At 39.5% G+C, this 18,812-nt stretch overlaps 1 protein-coding gene across 4 annotated transcripts in view; it reads left to right on the top strand.

The window, feature by feature from the left end:
- The window catches only part of LOC145987646 (UNC93-like protein), a 48,431-nt gene that overhangs the window by 485 nt on the left and 29,134 nt on the right, over positions 1-18,812 (top strand). The window contains exon 1 of one of the 4 annotated variants that reach the window (XM_083122135.1): positions 5,621-5,866. The exons of 1 other annotated variant lie outside the window; for it this stretch is intronic. The gene's annotated coding sequence lies outside the window, so the exon portion shown is untranslated. Of the gene's footprint in view, positions 1-5,620; positions 5,867-8,348; positions 8,411-14,270; positions 14,349-18,812 lie in introns of those variants that run through there. 2 more of the 4 variants (XM_083122137.1, XM_083122133.1) reach the window with 2 other exon arrangements.

Here is an 18,812-nt window from a genome sequence, read left to right as displayed (position 1 = left end):
GATTAAGTGGTGGAACATGAAAACATGAAGTTCTTATCAGGTTCTTGCAATTTACGTGCTCAACTTTTCGAGCCAGCGCTCACTTTTCTTTGGTGATTCTGCTTGCATAGCAATGAACTTTAACTTTCTTTATTCCTGTTATCTATTATCGAAATAATAAGCCTTTTCCTTTCCAATTTCTAATTTCCAAGTGTGGTCAACGGACCCGTTCCAACCTCCCTCTCGCGACACCCATGGACATGGATGATGCCGATATTATTGTGATTGTATCATTATTGAAATTATATGGGGGTAATCATTCTGTGTTGTGTTTAGCAGCAGCCTGCAACAACAATGAACAGATTGACAAATGGCCATGCTCGGTTTCGCGGTGACCTCACTATTGTGTACAGAAGTAGGTTGAAGCTTCACCTGCAAGGAGTAGGGAATGAGGAAATGACAGCCAACCCACTTGCCGGCTTCACTAGAAAATAGTACAGTCTCTACAGCCGAAAATGTTTTTTTTTTCTGTCTTCCCAATTTTTGGGACTAATGCTTGAAGACCGGACTGATCGATTGATGCAAACTGAAACTTCTCCTTTGCAAAAAACAATGTTGTTTTTGGTAACCCTACTGTCCAATTCTTGCGTCATTCATCTTGTTTTTGTCCTAAGCAGGACGCTCTTTAATACGTCCTTAGTGTTTTGTATGTACAGTGGGATCTAAGAGTATTACCGTGCAAATTGTCCATCTTTATTTAACCCAATAAGAACTTCAATCATTGAAACAAAACTCAAAACAAGCTGTTGACAACTTCTGCACCAGCATACATAAGAATCCATCGCTTAAAGACACACAGGATGCAAGGGAAAAATTAATGAAAATAGTCATGGACAATTTGCACGGTAATACTCATGGATCCCACTGTACAATATATATATATGGTGTGTTTGGGGGGTATGAGTGGGTGAGGACGTTGCGTTTGAGTTTAGGCGTAAGCCCACTTTATGCACAGGAAGGCTAATCGGGACTGGACATACAGTTTAAAATAGGGTCCGAACTACTTGCCTCCACCGGGTATCGAACCCGAGACCGTGTGTGTGGTGGCGCGCTCGCGGAAGCGCCAACTTGAAAAAAAAAAGTTTGGTAGGTTCAAAGTTCACAAAAAATCTTATGAATCCTCCCTTCCATGTATCATGATATTAATTTTCATAAAATCGATATGACTTGAATGGGCTCGAACCCCACGGCCCGATATGAGTTGGCGCCACTAGTACGTGCGTGTTGGTTTGTCTGTCTGTCTTAAGAATGTTAGTATTAGCGCTTGGAGTGGGGTGTTTGTAGAGGTTAGCTGGAAATCCTCCTGTGGTTTAACATGGCGACTTAAAAGGACAGGTGAGAGATGCTTTGCGAAAACATTGCCAGCTGAGGGGATATCATCACCCGCATCCCTCCTCACTTCGAGTACTGGTTATTATTGAGATCTTTAATCTTTCATGAAGTTTTTTTAAAACTTTTTACTCTTCTCCCTAATACCAGAATTACAACTTTCGTGTCAGTTCAATATTGGCAGCATTTTTTTTTTCTGTCTGTCAAACCATTTCCTCAGGACCGTACATTTAACGTACGACTTGAGTTCTGGACCATAACTGAGTATGGAACATGAAATAACCGTACGTACGGTTATGGCAACACTGTCAGGGTGAGATAAAGAGCAAGAATGCGACAGAAATTGTTAGAAAGTGATGAAAGAGAGGCATGGGAAGTTCTGTATGGAATGAAAGGATTAAGTAAAGAAATAGGAAAAATAACACAAAAGAAAAAAGCGAGAGAAACTTAGAAACATAGGAAAATATTGCAAACAAAGAAATAAAAAGACAAAACGGAATCTTAGGAGCAGTGGTATGCTCAGTACTTATTTTGAGGAGCTGGAATTCTAAAGGTGGTTACGCAATACAGCATTTTGTAAGGTAAGATAAAGTTCCCCGTGCATATAGCAGCGTGCCATGAAAGCACCTTTAGAGGATGTGGGAGTAGGGCCCCACACATTCTCGATCTCGGCCATTAATAGGTGATGTGACCAGCACCACGCTCCGGCCGCCTTACCACCAGGTACCCATTGATTTGAGGCTGGGTAAACCCCAGAGTCGCTTTATCCGGGTATGAAGCCGGAAAAATTCAGACCTTAGATCATCTACCCCGGGAAATCGAACCCAGGTCTCCCGCGTGGCAGTCAGACGCCCTGCCAACCACCGTGGCTCATCATAAAGTATTTTGTAATTGCCATTTTTATTCTTTTGTTTTAAAAGTTATGCGAACACAAAAATGGTTATTGGGGATCATTTTACTCTGATTTGCATTTATCACTTTGGTTTTTCTGATCTCTTTACTGCTTTCATTTCAATATTTTGGTTTTCTCAAAATTTCTGGAGGGGCTGTAGCCCCATCCCTTCTGCATACAAGCACGAGCCCACCAACGTCACTGCCCTCAAACAGTACCATGCTGTATGACCCCTTGATTACCACGCGATAGCTTACAGCAAAAGATAATGTTTCACTTTCACAAAATTGCAATGGACTGGACGATAACATGTTAAAAACAACGGCAAAAAGTTATCTCGCCTTGCTGATACTCTGAGCCAAACACACAATAACTTGTGAAAAAAATTATCACCTGCTTCAAAACATGAATGACCAGGAAAAACAACAATAAAGGAAATGTTGTGCTGCGCCAATCTGATTGCTACCTCGATTGAGGTCAGTGACGTCACGACTGTCCTGTGTCGGCGGCGGCGCACGTATTATTCGTGGAATGTAAACTCGTGGGTGAATCGGAGTGACAACTCCCTTTCTTATCAACGTAACCTCGGGGAACAATAAGGAGGAAAAATAGATAAATGTTTTCTTAAATTATGACGAAGCTCGACAATATGATCAGAGCGAAATCTGAAGTTATTTCATGATAATGATTTGGTATAATGCAGTGACGTGGACTGGAATTTCATGAATAAACATGGGAATATGGCCCTGGTCAGACACAGGTGTATCGTTATATTTGCCCCATCATTCCCCCTCATCGTGGCGATTAACCCAAGAGGCAGAACAGCAACGTAAGGCAGATTTCAGACCAAAGCGACAAGCGAGGCATGTCAGTTGGAAGCGAACCCTCAGTAATCATTACAACCTTTCGAACCGAAGCGACACGACAAACTGCACGTGTCGCTCGGATTGGCCAGTTTTCTCAATGACTCTCATCATGTCGCCAGTTTTTTGTTCGCGCATGCGCGGTGAATGTTTTCTTGTAAGATTTCACACCGAAGCGACAAGCGACATCGCGAGTTCAGAAGAGACAAGCGTCACTGGCCCCTTCAGCCTACTAGCAAACATTCACAGCTCATGCGCAAACAACAGACCGAGGCGACATGATGGACGGTGTTGAGAGGACGGTCCTGTATGAGCGACACACAAGCGACAAGCGGCACGTGCAGCTTGTCGTGTCGCTTCGAAGCGAGAATTCACACCGAAGAGAGACGCGACACGAGAGTTTCACACCGAAGAGACAAGGTGCACGCGGCAAGCGACACTTGTTTCTTTGCTCAGTTCGCATGATGGTAATGATATAATTGCATTAGCCAGTTTATTAGTCACTCGAAAAAAAAAACGTAACAAGAGACATCGTTTCATGAAAATCGCGTTTTAAAATTTGTGCAAGTTATTGAAACTCGGGAGAGTCATCTTGTGCATTATTTGGTATTTTAAGTACACTTTATGCACAGTAAGGCTAATTGGGACTGGACCTACAGTTTAAAGTTTGATCCGAACCACTATGTGCCTCCACCGGGTATCGAACCCGGGACCCCTTGATTACAAGGCGACTACCACTGCGCCATCGGGGAGGCCTCATCTTGTTCATTGAAAACGGCGAAATAATATACACCGACCGACCTTAATCTGTATACGCTAGATTTTCCAGCCTGAATAAAGCGAAGACCTAAACACTAGAGAAATGGTTCTCAACCTTCGTGAAACCATGTCACGGTCTTTTTCTTTTCTTTTTTAAGTCAATGCCCTTAGTGAATGTGAATTCTCCTGAAGAATTTTATTGGTTTCTGAGCGTGTCGCTCCGTTGACGCTTGTTGCGTGTCGATTGTCGCTTCGGTCTGAAAATCTTCCTAAATTTGTCGAAACAGAATTGAATAGAACAAAGTGAATCTAGACAAATTTTTAAAATGCAGAAGAAGTGTCTGATACGCCTTTCGGTCCAGCAATATATATATATATATATATATATATATATATATATATATATATATATATATATATATATATATTATCGGTAGTTAGCTTCTTGAGCAATCAAGTATACCAGTGGTATTCAAACTGTAAGGCGCACTGCGCCTTCTTGGGGAGGCGTCTAAGTTTCGCAGGGGAGGGAAACAGGGCTACAATTAAACCAAGAAATATAGTGTGTTAGTGGAACACTTGCCACAACTTCATCCCCACTTCCAAAAGTACTTTTCACAGGACACACTGCACAACTGGATCAGGGATTCATTCAACGCAGACCCTCCGCCAAAGTTTACCACAGCAGAAGATCAGCAAGTTGATCTTTCTTCAAACATCACCGCGAAGACTGTTTCTGAATTTTCGAGCTCTGTGAGGAATGAGTATCCAGAGTTAAGTAGAAGTCCTTGTATTGCACATTCTGCTTGCTTTTGCGAGCTCTTTATCTGTGTGAAACTGGTTTAAGCCATAGCGGTGATTGAGTCCAAAGAGTAGATATTCAGAATGCAATTTCCAAACATGCCTCGATTCGAAAAATTGTGACGCGAAGCAAGCTCATACCTCTCTTTGCTCATACATCGCACTGACTTTGCTAAACATAGCAGTATTCTTGTTATTATTAACATTTGTTATCCAGGTTTTCTTACTGTCTATATTTATAATTTTCCCCATGAATATTGTAACCCTGAGTGAATTGACACGAGCTTACAAACATTAAAAAAATGTCCATCCCACATATTTTCATTACTTGTATGTGTACCAACAGTAAATAAACATGAAGATATTTTTTTTTGTTTATCTTCCACATTTTTTTTTGTTTATCTTCCATAGTCACATGTATTATTGAGGGTAGGAGGGGCAAATTTTGCCAGCTGAGGGGAGCCACGACAGCAAACAGTTTAAGAACCCCTCAAGTAACCAACCAATGGTTCTATTGTATTACATAAGATAAGAAAGAGAAATGGACAATTTCATTGGCAATATTCATGCAACAGACTGTACTTAAATTCATTGACCCTTTACATGTCCCGCTTTACCTCCTGGGCTTGAACTAAATGCGAACTATAGGACGCGAACATTTTGAAGATCCGCACGATTAGTCTAACTGTACAGTACCTTGCCAACTCCTCTCAACGTTCAATGCAATTATTAGGTCTTCTCACCCGGCAAGGTCAATGTGTCTTGGAGCAACATAGCACATTCAGCTGACATCTCGTGCTAGTGCACCACGTAGAATATAAATCATGTTATAGACGGAGAGAGAAACTGATTGATGATTTGCGAATGTTTTGTGGGAAGTGGCCTTTGGTTATGACGTATTCGCACGTGTAGCTTAACTTTCTCCTACTACGCTCCGCGGGGAAGAACCGCTTATTTTTCCTCGTCGCTCCACTTCTTTAACAACCACCTTTCTATACCTTCTCCGAGACGTAGGTGAAAAGAAAAGACCAAGACCTAAGCCACCAATGAGAGAAGCGATACGAAAAGAATGAAGGAAAATGTATTCGCGAAACTCCGATCCTGGATGGATTTCTAACTTGGATTCCGAGATTATCGAGTGAAGTGATCGTGCGACACCTAGTGTACGGTTCGAAATATAAAGGTTTGTACTTCTTTCTTTTATACATACCTGTCGTTCCAAATTGCTTGGGTGATTTTATTCAATAGCAAATGTTTTCACACGAATTTGGCTTGTACCGTGTAAGATGCAAGTAGCGTCCCCGATGGCGTAGTTGTAATGCTGTCATCTTAATCAAGGGGTTCACGGTTCAATCGTCGAGACGCTGTAAAATTAGTCCAGATTAGCCTGCCATGTGCATAAATTGGACTTAAGGCAAACTTTGATAAGATGCAATTATATTACTTACTGATCACAAACGTCTCGATAAATCTTACTAATTTGTACATAACACTGAAAAGTTAAGTATGTTTTTGTGACCTTATCTTTTCCTCGTCAAATCTCTTCCTAAGTAACATGTTGTCGATTAATAATGATTGGCATCTCTTGATTAATATATTGCAACGTTAAGGTGGTTTATCCAAACTTACCTTACACCTCTCGGTAATTGAATGTGCTCTCGCCCTCTAATTATCGCAAGGGAAAAGGGGGCGGGGGTGCACAAGCTTTGGTGAAAGGTTAGTCGAGGAAAGAAAAATTACATTCCATCTCATTATCTAGAGGGGATCCGAATTCCCCGTCTCCCCCTTCTAATGCGGAAGTGGAATTCATATTTACTCCCAAGTAAAGGAAAGAAAAATATAAACAATGAAATATCCACGGCTCTGCACTAAAACCTTCACTATACGCACACTTGCCAATTGAATGCACACAGATTTACAAATAGTGGATACCATATTAAACCACGGTTTTGTCGAACATTAGAATGAACGTAGTGTGTAAATATCCTCTCCTACAATATCATTATCAGGGCCTCCCCTATGGCGCAGTGGTAGCGTCGTCGCTTTATAATGAAGGGGTCCCGGGTTCGATGCCCGGTGGAGGCACATCGTGGTTCGGATCCCACTTTAAACTGTAGGTCCAGTCCCTATTATCCTTACTGTGCATAAAGTGGACTTAAAACACCAACTCATTCAATCAATACAATATTAGGTTTTTTTTCAATTATTTGAGTGATTCATCCGCTTTTCTGTCGTTTTTGGCTAATCGCGAAGATTAGGATGAGTGATGACATGACGAAATTGATGAAGGGACATTCACAAAGAACGCCCATGCCAAGGCCGGGATTCGAACCTGGGATCCCCTGGCGACGTTATCGCGCTGTGCTAACCCCTCGGCCACGGAGGTCGACGCTTTTCGTTCAGTTATTGCAAGCATGTGAGCGTGTTAACAACAAGGAATTTGCTGGGAACGAAGTGTAATAGTGCAGTTATACATAAGAAATAACGCCTCCCTTCATTGCTTGGAAATTTTACCGGCTTCGAAAACGCTTCTTTTTTTTATGATCACGATATTGTTCAATAACAGCGGTGAGAGATCCATGTACACTAACTTTCCCTGTGCCCACCTGTCCCTTGTGCGCACGCCTATATTGAGCAGTTGTTCATTATTACATAAGTTTTCTCTTTAGTTTGAACGTATTCATTCCTGAACTTCAAAACTTAGGCAATGAATAAACATTTATTCTTTGATTAAAAATATATGATTCAATAATGCCGCCGAAAGAGAAGGGATGATATTTATATTCCTAATTCTTACATGCAAAGTTGTATTTGGGATAAAGTTCTTTAAATTACAAAGTTTGTCTAGTGTTCAGATACTACGCACTACGAAACCAAATTCGCGGTGCTTGCATCTGGTCACGGAGAGATTATTTCAATTTTAATTATTGCGCAATAGTAATATGCAACAAAATTACAAGTATTTAATTAATCTGATGATCCTTCGGAAAGGTTCTATAACTTCCATGAACGTGTGATATTTGGGGGGGGGGGTGCAAGAGAGTTCTTCATATAAAACCCACCAGAGAAATACGAAAACCACTGAACTAGAACATTTATTTTTGATTTATTCAGTTGGTTTATTTTACTTCGCTTTTCTGCTACTTTTGGCAGATAAGGACGAGTGATGGAACTGATGAAGTTACACAAAGAAGGCCAGTGGCCAGGGACTCCTGGTGTCGTAGCACGCTGTTTTAACCCATGGTTCAGTTAACCACTCCGCCACGGAAGTCTGCTTCAACTGTCCCTCTACGTCACTTTCAATCTTTTCTCATGAAAGCAGTTACTGTGTGAAAAGCCATGAACATTTTCATCAAACTGCACATCGGGATGTTTTTCCTCCACAGTAACTGCGGCCTTGCTTCGTTGGAAGGAAAATGCGCACGGTTTCCGTGTCGCAACAAACTGGAATTTTGTTTACTGTAGTGAAGGTGGGTGAGCAAAGAAAATAGTGTTTCCACAACGCTTTAGAAAACCTTGGTGGTTTCAACGTCGGAAGTTGCACCCATCCCTCGCATTCAATTTTTAAAATGCCTATTTCGCTAAAGGAATTTACTGAAAAGTAGGAAGTTGGAATGAAAGTGTGTAGGAGTTATCAAGTTGAGGTATTTTATGGCATGTGCAGACTACGATAAGGACATACCTGCATTCACTGCAGAGCCGTTGTGTTTTCTCCATGTGACCGCCGGTAAACCTATTTTTCCTCATATTTTTTTACATTTAGCTTTAATATATGTATAATTGCTCATTGTAGATTGTCAACCATGAACCTTCTAAATCAGAATTTAAGTAAATTATTTAATAACTTGAATAGTGGTTTATGTACGCCAGTTCTCCATAGCACCCTTCTGACGACGAGGGGGCCGAATAAAAACTTGCCGAGTGGCATTTAAAATATCACGGTCTTCGTGATCAGTTCCATCGCTGGAAACAGCGCTGGCGGGAGAAAACTGCTCGTTCATTTCTGTTGCTGTGCCGGGCTTGATAGAGGCAGTCTTGCTATATGAAGGGAATTCTAGGTGCAATTTTTGGTTAAAGGAAAATCTTATAAGAAATATTGTAATTGCCAGAAAATTTGAATTTGTCGGACTCCTCTGTTTTTGTTTTACTTACATGTTTTGAATTGAATTGAATTGTTAAGTCCACATTATGCACAGAAAGGCTGATCGGGACTGGACCTACAGTTTAAAGTGAGGTACCTCCCCCGGGACCCCTTGATTAACTTTCTTGTTTTATTCATATTATGTACATCTAATTCATCTAGGTAGGGACATATATACAATTGTTGCGGAAAACGAGGTCAAATTTTCAGGGTACGCCACTACTACAGAGAAGTAACTGAAGCCAGTGGCGTGCCCTCTTTTTTTTTTAAATTCTGTTCAAATGGATGATATTCAGCGAACAACTTCCCCAACAAGTCATTGTGCGAAATCACGTACGCCAATATTTCATTCGTTGAAAACATTCTGGGTAAGCGTTGTGCGCATGGCCTTGGCCGAAGTGATTCAAGGAATCACTACATATAAAACATCGCAAATTTTCTTACTGTAGGTATTACTCTGTAACTATTAGTAGTTGTACGCATAAATTTTCGCAGACACTGTCAACGCAAAGCTACACAATCACAATCTAACCCTTACCTTTATGTAAGTTCTGGGGAAATACAGTCTGTAACAAAATAACTGCAGCACTTAACACAATTGAACGCAAACTGTGTTTTAGGTGACATGTAGACAATTATACCTCTCGTATTTTGCTTTAGATTAATCCTGGGGCTTGTTTTGTATGTTCATATATGAAAACCCAGCTGATTTCAGGGCCATAATCTTGCCTTGTTTGCGTGGTGAAGTGTTACTTAGGATTTTCCCCGCGGCTGTACACTGATCACAGTTTACTGCATAGTAATTGAGAATAGTCCAGACTACCTCTCAGACACGGCTGGAACACACTTTACTAAATCTAGCGATAGAGTGAAATCCGTTACACAGATTTTCCACCCACTATTCACATGATTTCCACCAGTAAACATGGCTGCATGTCAGTCATTTGCACACAGCCGTCAGAGACACCTGTTGGCATAGTGGAATGAACGACAGCAGTGCAAAATAACAAAAAGGAATCAATCCCAGGTGTAATTTGCCATTGTTTTGCACATTATTACAATGGAAATTTTAACATATTTCAATATTACCCTAATTTTTAGCGGTGGTGCTGTTATTTTGTTACAGACTAAATCAACTTCACATTGTACAACAGTAAGCAAGGACGTCCTGAGAAAATATGACGTGGGAAAATTTCGGATTCGTTTAGAGTAGAGCAAGAAGTATGCACAGAGAGATTGAGGAAGTAACGGAAGAGAAAACAAGGAAAGATAGAAAAGAGATAAGGAAACGTCGATAAAGTGAGAGGGAAAGGAAGAAAAATTATGTAGGGTAGACAAAAAAATGAAGAAAGAGAAACCGGTGTAAAAAGCTAGAGATAAATAGAATGAGAAATAGAGTAAGGAGAGAGAGAGAGAGTCAGAGACAACAGAAGAAAAGCTCGATAGAAAGAAAAATAAAGAAAGTAAGAAATTAGTCTTAAGCCGAAATGAGAAAGGAAGAGAAATAAAGAAAGAAGTTGGAAAGCAAATGAAGAAAGAAAGAGAAAAATATGTAAAGAGGGAGAGAAACAGAGTAAGAAAGAATGGGTGAGAAAGAACAAAAGAGGAGTGTGAGAGAACAGGATACAATAGAGAAACACAAGGTAAAAATGAGAGGGAGAGAAGGCAAGAAAGAGGTAGAAAGAGAAATGAAAGAAAGGGAAACGATGGTGAGACAGTAAGAAAGACCATACGAAGAAAATTAGTATAAGATAGAACAAACACGACCGATCATAGAGTAGAGTTCATGTGAAGGAAACACTTCGTCAATACCACCACTGCAAACCTAAAAAAACAAATAAGCACGTGTAGTGTATGAATGTAAGTTTAAGATAAACTCCAAGAGTAGTTTCTGTGTTGATTTGGTACTTCGCTTTTCTAACACTTTTGGCTAATCGCTAAAATCAGGATGACATCATGAAATTGATGGAGGGACACTCGAAGGGATTCGAATCCAGGGCCCCTGGCGTCGTAGTGCTGTGCTTACCACAACGCCACTGAAGTTGGCTGGTTTCTATTTACACCTCACCGCAATCATTTCCTTTGAACTGGCCGAGGAAAACGCCTGTCCATCAATTGAAGGTCTCCTCTGTGACTTTGCTACACAAGGTCAAAGCCTTTATGCACTTAGTACGGTATTACGTAAGGCATGGCCTGATGAGAATATAAGCTTTTTATCGTAGTTTCTAGCCACCGCTTTCTCTTTGACTACATTAACTATTGTTCAAGGGTGAGATTGCTTATGCAATGGCCAATTTTCAGTAGAATGGAGGAGCTAATGTATTGTGATGATGGTGCAATTTGTGAGTAAAGTGAATTTACTCCCAAGAGAAACAGATCTGAAAGCTCTGCGGTATAGTGCTACACTGTGCACACCACAACCGAACACACGGAATGGCGATCAAAAATGCTCAAAATAGAAATAGAAATGCACAACACGGGTTTATTTTGTAGATAAATACTAGATCAAAGTCAAACACGATGTGAATGTCAGACAGCAACTTCGTAAATTTTTTAGGGAAATACGTGTATGTAAACTGTGGATTTGCAGGAACGATATACGATAGTAATCTATTTATGAACAAAGCATAATTCCGTGCTCGAAAACCCGAATAAGATATCCGGAACCTTTACTTATGATTTTTTAAAGTTTGTCTTAAAAAAACAAAAAAACGGGCTGACGTATTGTCGAATTGTGGAAGAAACTTCGGTAAATTGAGGGGGCGCAGGTAACAGCCAAATTTGTTGAAACGATTCAAGTAATTATAGTTGCCAGAGCTGCTACACGGAAGCGTGACAGGCCATTGGTTTTTAACATCTCCACATTACAGCATTATTTATACTATTCCACCGAACATTTTCCACTTCAAGTGCTGAATGGTTCGTATGTTTAATGAATCCTAAGTTCGAAGCGGATTAACTACCTTATCTTGTGAAGGACGGATAAATAAATGTCAGGCATCAAGGAAGGGGATCACAATTTACTCTTAAGTTAATCATTACTTTAGCTGTCAAGGAGGGGATAATCGCCTTTAAAGGACGTCTGTCCGCCTTAATCTGCGCCAAGGTCCAGTTCATAGAGGTGGATCTGTCAGAAGTTTTTTTGTTTGCAAATGTTCAGTTTACAGATATTCGTTTAGCAACATTTGGTTAGAAACATTTTCTTCCTGGTATTACAAACAAACAGAAGGTTATGTAACACTGTTTTGACACAGAATCGTGGAAACTGTGAGTATTATCTCTGCCAAAGAGGTGGCAAACGTAAGTGAAACGCACGTTGTGTTATTCGAGTTACGCTCTCCCAGCAGATGGAGTTGGTGTTCGTGCTCTATCTTTCTCGTGGTGTGCTTTATGGAGTCACTTCACTTTGCCACAACAAGCAAGCACAATTTCCCTTTGAAAAGTTACGAAAGTTCCCTTCGTCATCCAAATATTTCCCTTACCTTAAAAAATGCAAATGATCATCAGACTGATTACATCAGCAATATTATTATTATTATTAGTGGTAGTAGTAGTATAATTATTAGTATTTCCATTGACGTACAGAAAATGTCAATTCACAGATATATTAAGCTTTATTAAATAAATGAAAATAAGGAGGAGTAACAAATAATGAACATTATTGATAGCAAATTGTATACTTCGAATAAAGTATATGGGATAAGAAAAGTTTTATAAGCAATGTAGGTGTGCTACTACATTAATTTAAAAGTAAGATAATAATGGAAATATATTTTTGTACCCAAGCCAAATTTGAAATTTTAATCGTTATTTTTGGGGAAAATTACGCGACGAAAAAATGTATTTCACATTCTAGTGGACTTGAATTTTAATATTTGAACAGGATACTTTCAAGTTTACCTGCAATTTTTATATTTTACATGACATTCCTTTTCATCTAAAATTTTTATTCCGAATTTTCCCACGCCGAGGGAAATTTCCCATCATGTTTCAACACTGAGTCACCCATCCTTCCTTCGAAATGCAACAGCACCTGCACACTCGTACTGTACGTTGGCAAAGACTTCAGTTCGTGACCCTCATTGGAAAAACCCATGGTTCATTTCACTATTGCCAAACCCCCTCGGATAACTTTTTTGTCATGTCGGAATGCCAAGCGAGGAGAGAGAGAGAATAGTACAGGGTGGTCGTAAAGAAATATTCTCTTTGGAAACTTTTCCTTTATTTTTTTCAAACTGAATGCCATGTAAACCCGTGCCATCCAACCAGTTACGAGGTGACGTGTGGTGAGCACGACGAAGCCCCAGTCGTTATTGTGGGTTTTCTATGACCGGGTTATGGCTACTCATAGCGTACCCTAAAAAAAGAGTGCCTGCAACATACCGCTGAAGTTAAAGGGTCTTCTTTTTGTCAGATGAATGCTCAAACGTCGAGTCCCATGGCCTCTTATATCTGGAAGTTTTGAACTTGTCGCTCCACTTCTTGTCCAAGTTACTATACGATTCTGAGTCAAGACTGATTTTTTGGGAATCCAACGTTAATCGAACTCGCGATAGAGATGAAACACTGCAAATAAGAACATTCTCCAAAAGGAAGATCTGTAACACACACGCGCGCGCATACAGGGTGTCCCACAAAGTGATACACCATAGGGATAGTGTATTATCACACCTGCTTGAAAAGAAATAACCACTAACATCTTATCACGTGTCCTCAGTGACTATGTATCCGTCTGAATATGTGTGAAGGAACAGAAAGACAGTCGGCACTTCGAATACATAACTAAAACTTAGCTTTCTCCTATGATATGTGAATTTTACACAGTACAATGTGTGCGTGTGTCTATGGTGTACAATTTATTCTAACATTTCAGATGAACGTATCTAACCGATCAATTAGCAGTGTGCTAGCTTTCTGTACTTTGGAGAGTTGAAAAATTATGAGCTAAATATATCGATGTAACAGGCTACTTCATTCAAGTACAAAAATCACCTATTACGTATTTATAAGAATATTTGGAGGGAGACTGTACATGTGGCAATTAGATTGGAATTTTAAACATTTGGGGATAAAATATTGTTTTCCTCTCGAAATTTCCCGTCATCTTGACATGATTGACAACATAGATCCATATACAAGGAAAAATAACATTTTGTATATAGATCAGGTTTGCGATAACAACTAGGTATTAAAGCCCATAAATTGTTAAATTTTCCTCAATTACAATTACTTATCAATCAAGGAACATCTATATCTGGGACAACATTGTATAAATTTCATAGAAAGTAGGTTCGTACGCAATGCAATAATTCGTTCTCATTCCATTCATTGTCTCATTTGAGATAGCGAAGATGTTGGATTAGGTTTAGATAATTACAAAAAAAAGAACAATAAAAAATGATAATAATCTTGATAGCTCTGTTTGTAAATTCTCATTAACGTTTTATTGAACTACTCACACGCACGTATTTCTTCAGGTCGCAAAAATAACTGTGTTGAATTAGTACAATTGATTGTTCTTCAGGTGAGTATGTAACAACTGATATCGAGCTTGAAAGTGCTTAGTGTAAAAAGGGGGAGAGTCCAAGAATGTTGTATGGAAGGGACACTTTTAGTCAAATAAAGAGAGCCGGCCCTATATGAGAGCGGGGCCTGAGGCATACAATATACATTTAACCAAAATTTTTCATATGTCTGAAAAAGAAAATCAAATAATTATTTTCCTTAGTCTGAAGTGCATAAACATTATTACAGTACATAAACAATTAATTTATATATCTCGTACTATTACCTACGAACAATAAACAGAACATGTTGAAGGTTAAAATCAAGAATTATAGAAGGCTAATAAAAGTTTCGAAATTTGTGTTTCTTTAAATTTTCGATATGCCACTTGTACAGTGGGATCCATAAGTATTATCAAGCAAATTGTCCATCACCACGTTTATTCCCTTTGTTTTATGCAATGAGAGCTTCAAGAACTGGCACAAAATACCAAACAATCTGCTTACAACCTCTGAACAAGTATACGTAAAAATACAGTACATAAAAATACGTAGGATGAAGATGAATACCAACGAAAATAGTCATGGACAATTTGCTGAGCAATAGCTACTTATGGATCCCACTGTACGACGTTCATTTCAATTAATTACAAAACAGGGTGTATTCGACATCAAACTACTATTTCACGTATGAAAGTGGGAATTTTAATCATATCAAATAACATTCTCTATCATAAAGAGAGGGGAGAGAGAGAGAGAGAGAGAGAGAGAGAGAGAGAGAGAGAGAGAGAGAGAGAGAGAGAGAGAGAGTGAGTGAGTGAGTGAGTGAGTGAGTGAGTGAGTGAGTGAGTGAGTGAGTGAGTGAGTGTGTGTGTGTGTGTGTGTGTGTGTGTGTGTGTGTGTGTGTGTGTGTGTGTGTGTGTGTGTGTGTGTGTGTGTGTGTGTGTGTGTGTCTGTCTGTCTTTCCTTCTTTCTCTTTTTATGTTTATATTTTCACTTCATGATTTCACTCTTTAATTATACAAATAGTGTATATTTATTATTTTTGATTGAAATATTTGAACACTATATTTTTATGTAGTACTTTGTTTAGAGCATGATTTCAGTAATTTTGGATATTTTTTAAGTCTGTCAAAATACTCCATGAAGTTAGGAAGAATCAGATTAGTTGTTTAATTGGAAGCACCAGCGTCCTATAAACTCGTAATAAATCGTGCACAAACAATTATTTTTATCTGGGCCCCTGAAGCACAGGGCCTCGGGCGAGTGACCGAGTTGCCCCTCCCTTGGGTCGGCTCTCCAAATAACTCAGTGGTTTATCCAGAATTTTTCATTTTGGGGCATGCATAAGGGTATATTTAGGGCCAAAATTGGGCCTTCGTGAAAAAATTATGTCGCTAGATGTTGGGGATTGTGAAGTAATCACTGAAATAACTTAACTTATCTGAAATTAAATTTTAACACATATTTGCGCTGTAATTACAATTGCATGGCAACATTGTTTTGTTTAGAAAACCACCAAACCCTCTAAACCCTGTTAGAGGGTGGAAACGTTACGTGGTTAGTGTATAATTTTTATATATACAATAAATTTTACCTTTGTCAGCATTTTAATGTTTAATTGCATCGCAGTATATCATTGGCGTACGGAAGGGGAACTCAATGGGGCTCCGAAATTTTAAGGAAATCAAAATTCAAATTAAACCCACTCTTATCACACCTAATAATCAAACCTTAATTGATCCGATTTTAGTAAATAACGTATCTGATGTCAGTAATTCTGGCGTGTAATGAATTCTGAAAAAAACCAAACCCCTCCCAATTAAAATGGCCCCGAATACTATTTTCGTCTTTGGAAAACTTTTAGAACGAAGTTTACAATATTTGGTAATATCCATTTTTATTGTCTTGACCCCAGAACCGCAGCCATGTAATATCCACTTTTACCAATTCCACCCCCTCCCCCCAAAAAAGCCTCCATACGTAAGTGCAGTGTATAGACCTTTGTACAGATAATATGCCTCAGTACTTGACTTGACGTTTGAGTTCCCTTTATGCACAGACAGGCTACTCGGTACTGGACCTACAGTTTAAAGTGGATCCTTAACCACTATGTGCCTCCACAGGTATCGAATGCGGGACCTTTCGATTACAAGGCGACGGCTTTACAACTACGCCATCGGTCTTGAAAGGAAGTAGCTGACTCCGGTCGCGTGTGGGACTCGGGGCTCTGTTCATGTGTCACCCAATGAAAAACCGCTTCTCAAATTCCGGCGATCTGAGGTCGCGTGGGTCAAGCCATTGAGTTTAACCTTTTTAGCCGTTGTTGCTGGACTCAGTTAGGCGGCTAATCATTGTGATTCGTCAAAAAGCAGTTGCAGGTGGGCATTTGTGAGTCCCATCGTCATTTCCATTTCATCATTCATCCTCATCGTCGCGATTAGCATGAGTCTGTCAACATAGAGCGACATCTACCAGCAGCTGTTTCTGCACATGCACTCTCTTGCTCTGTTCACAGTTTCTTATTGGCTGTCCAGCACGAGTTCTCTCTTGCCCCGAGACGGTGAACCCTCTGGTAAGGAGCAGTGGCGGCGATTAGAGAGGCGTGGGGTGCAGTTCCCCGCCCCCCCCCATTTTTTGCCCCCGCACTGGGACCTCTTAATGCTAAGCCTTGTCTACCAAGTGATTGTAAAAATACCCTTGCATCCCCCCCCTCCCGCTCAACAGTTTTGGCTAGAAAAAAGAGGTGAGAGACATGAAAATCTTCGAGGAATCTATGCAGCAGATGATGGAAGTGCCAGGAGAAAATGGGGCAGCTGTTGCGGAAAAGTGCAAACGGGTAGTGAGTGCAAATGAGGACTTGAAACAATTTGTGATATTCTAAAAGGTGAAAATGCTGTTACCGAAATGAATCCAGCTACATTAGCTTGTTTTATGTATGCTCCAATAACTTCTGTCGAAGTAGAAAAAATCATTTTCTATTATGAAAAACATTCTCTCAATGAATGTTGAGAACTTTGAAAAAAACACCTTGTAGTTATGTGCAATCAAGACGGAGAAAATCGAAATTCTCTTCCCAATGTAGATTTTAACATTTTGCCAGAAATTATAGATAAAAGTAAGCGACTTCCAAATGTGCCTTTTTTTCGGTTTATTGTGCCTTTTTTTCATTTTTAGTGCCTATTTTCCACATTATAAATGCCTTTATGCCTGCCTATTTTAACGAAAATAAATGCCTGAACTTCCGGGCTCTATTTATTATCAATCTGTGTTTATGATTGTCCTTTCATTCATCTCATCTTACACCATTCATCCTTATCTTTGTGATTAGCCAAAAGTGGCAGAAAAACGAACTAAACTAAATCAATCAACGAATCAATCAAAACAGTGGAAATGTAATGTGCATTTACAAAGGCTAGTTAGGTCCAATTTATTGTGAACTCACCTGCAATAAAAATGGCATACATGTCGCATAGATCCTGAAATACCCAATTCCCTGCAAGGCATTATGTGTGTTGCCTAACTCTATGGCGATAAGTTCAATTTAATTGCAAAGTTTTAATGGCAACATTTATTGCCGTTGACTGTACCTGATTTGTATTTGGTCTAACAGTGATTACAGAAAGAGGTAGGCTTGAGAATTCCTTTCCTCAGGCGAAACCTTCACAAACATGGGAAATATCTGACCTAGAATGCTCTCGCTTTATGTCTACGAGTTAACAACACTGCCTTGTAACCAACAAGTCCCGGGTTCGATTTTTAGTGTCGCCTTATTTAAGTGTATGTAGTAAATGTAATCCCGATTAATATATTTGCGTTAAACGTTGCTTTATTGTTTTGTTATCTGGAAAAAGGATTCCTCGATTGTTTTGATTATTGTAATATACGTAATACTATCAATAGTTGACATAATATACGAGGGTTATTTTTTAAGTAAGGTCCGTTTTGCAATAAAAACGAAGTAAGTAAATGTTTAAAAAATATTTTTTTTTTCTGAATTTACATACACTTCTCTATTTTTGTACGTAATTTCCTTGCGGGTTCAAACATTTATCGTAACGAACGACGAGTTTTTGGATACCCTCCTCATAGAACTCTGCCGCCTGTAATGATAGCCAGTTACGGTCGTTTTCACTTCATCAGTGTCTAAGCGCTTGCTGCCCAGGAAGGTCTTCAGATGGCGGAAGAGGTTGCACAAGGTCTGGACTGTATGGCAGATGATCGAATACCTCCCAGCCAAAAGATTCGATCATATCTTCCCCTATAAATTTAGTACTCAAACCTACCACCAAAATTTCCATGCCAATTTTAGACTTACTGTGGACATTGCCTCCTCCAAAAAATTAATTCTCAGCCTTCACACCAGAATTTCTGCAACAGTCTAAGACAATAGTAATACATAAGAATTGGATACCTCCCTCAATTTTATGCTCAATCCCCCTCTAACAAAAATATCCGTCTTAATCTAAGACCTAGAGTTGGAT

The sequence above is a fragment of the Lepisma saccharinum genome, chromosome 5, assembly GCF_977018435.1.
Source record: "Lepisma saccharinum chromosome 5, izLepSacc3.1, whole genome shotgun sequence".
In the NCBI taxonomy this organism is placed as follows: Eukaryota; Metazoa; Arthropoda; class Insecta; order Zygentoma; family Lepismatidae; genus Lepisma; species Lepisma saccharinum.
Note: the sequence above shows the minus strand (reverse complement) of the source record. Positions and strands in the feature narration are given on the sequence as shown.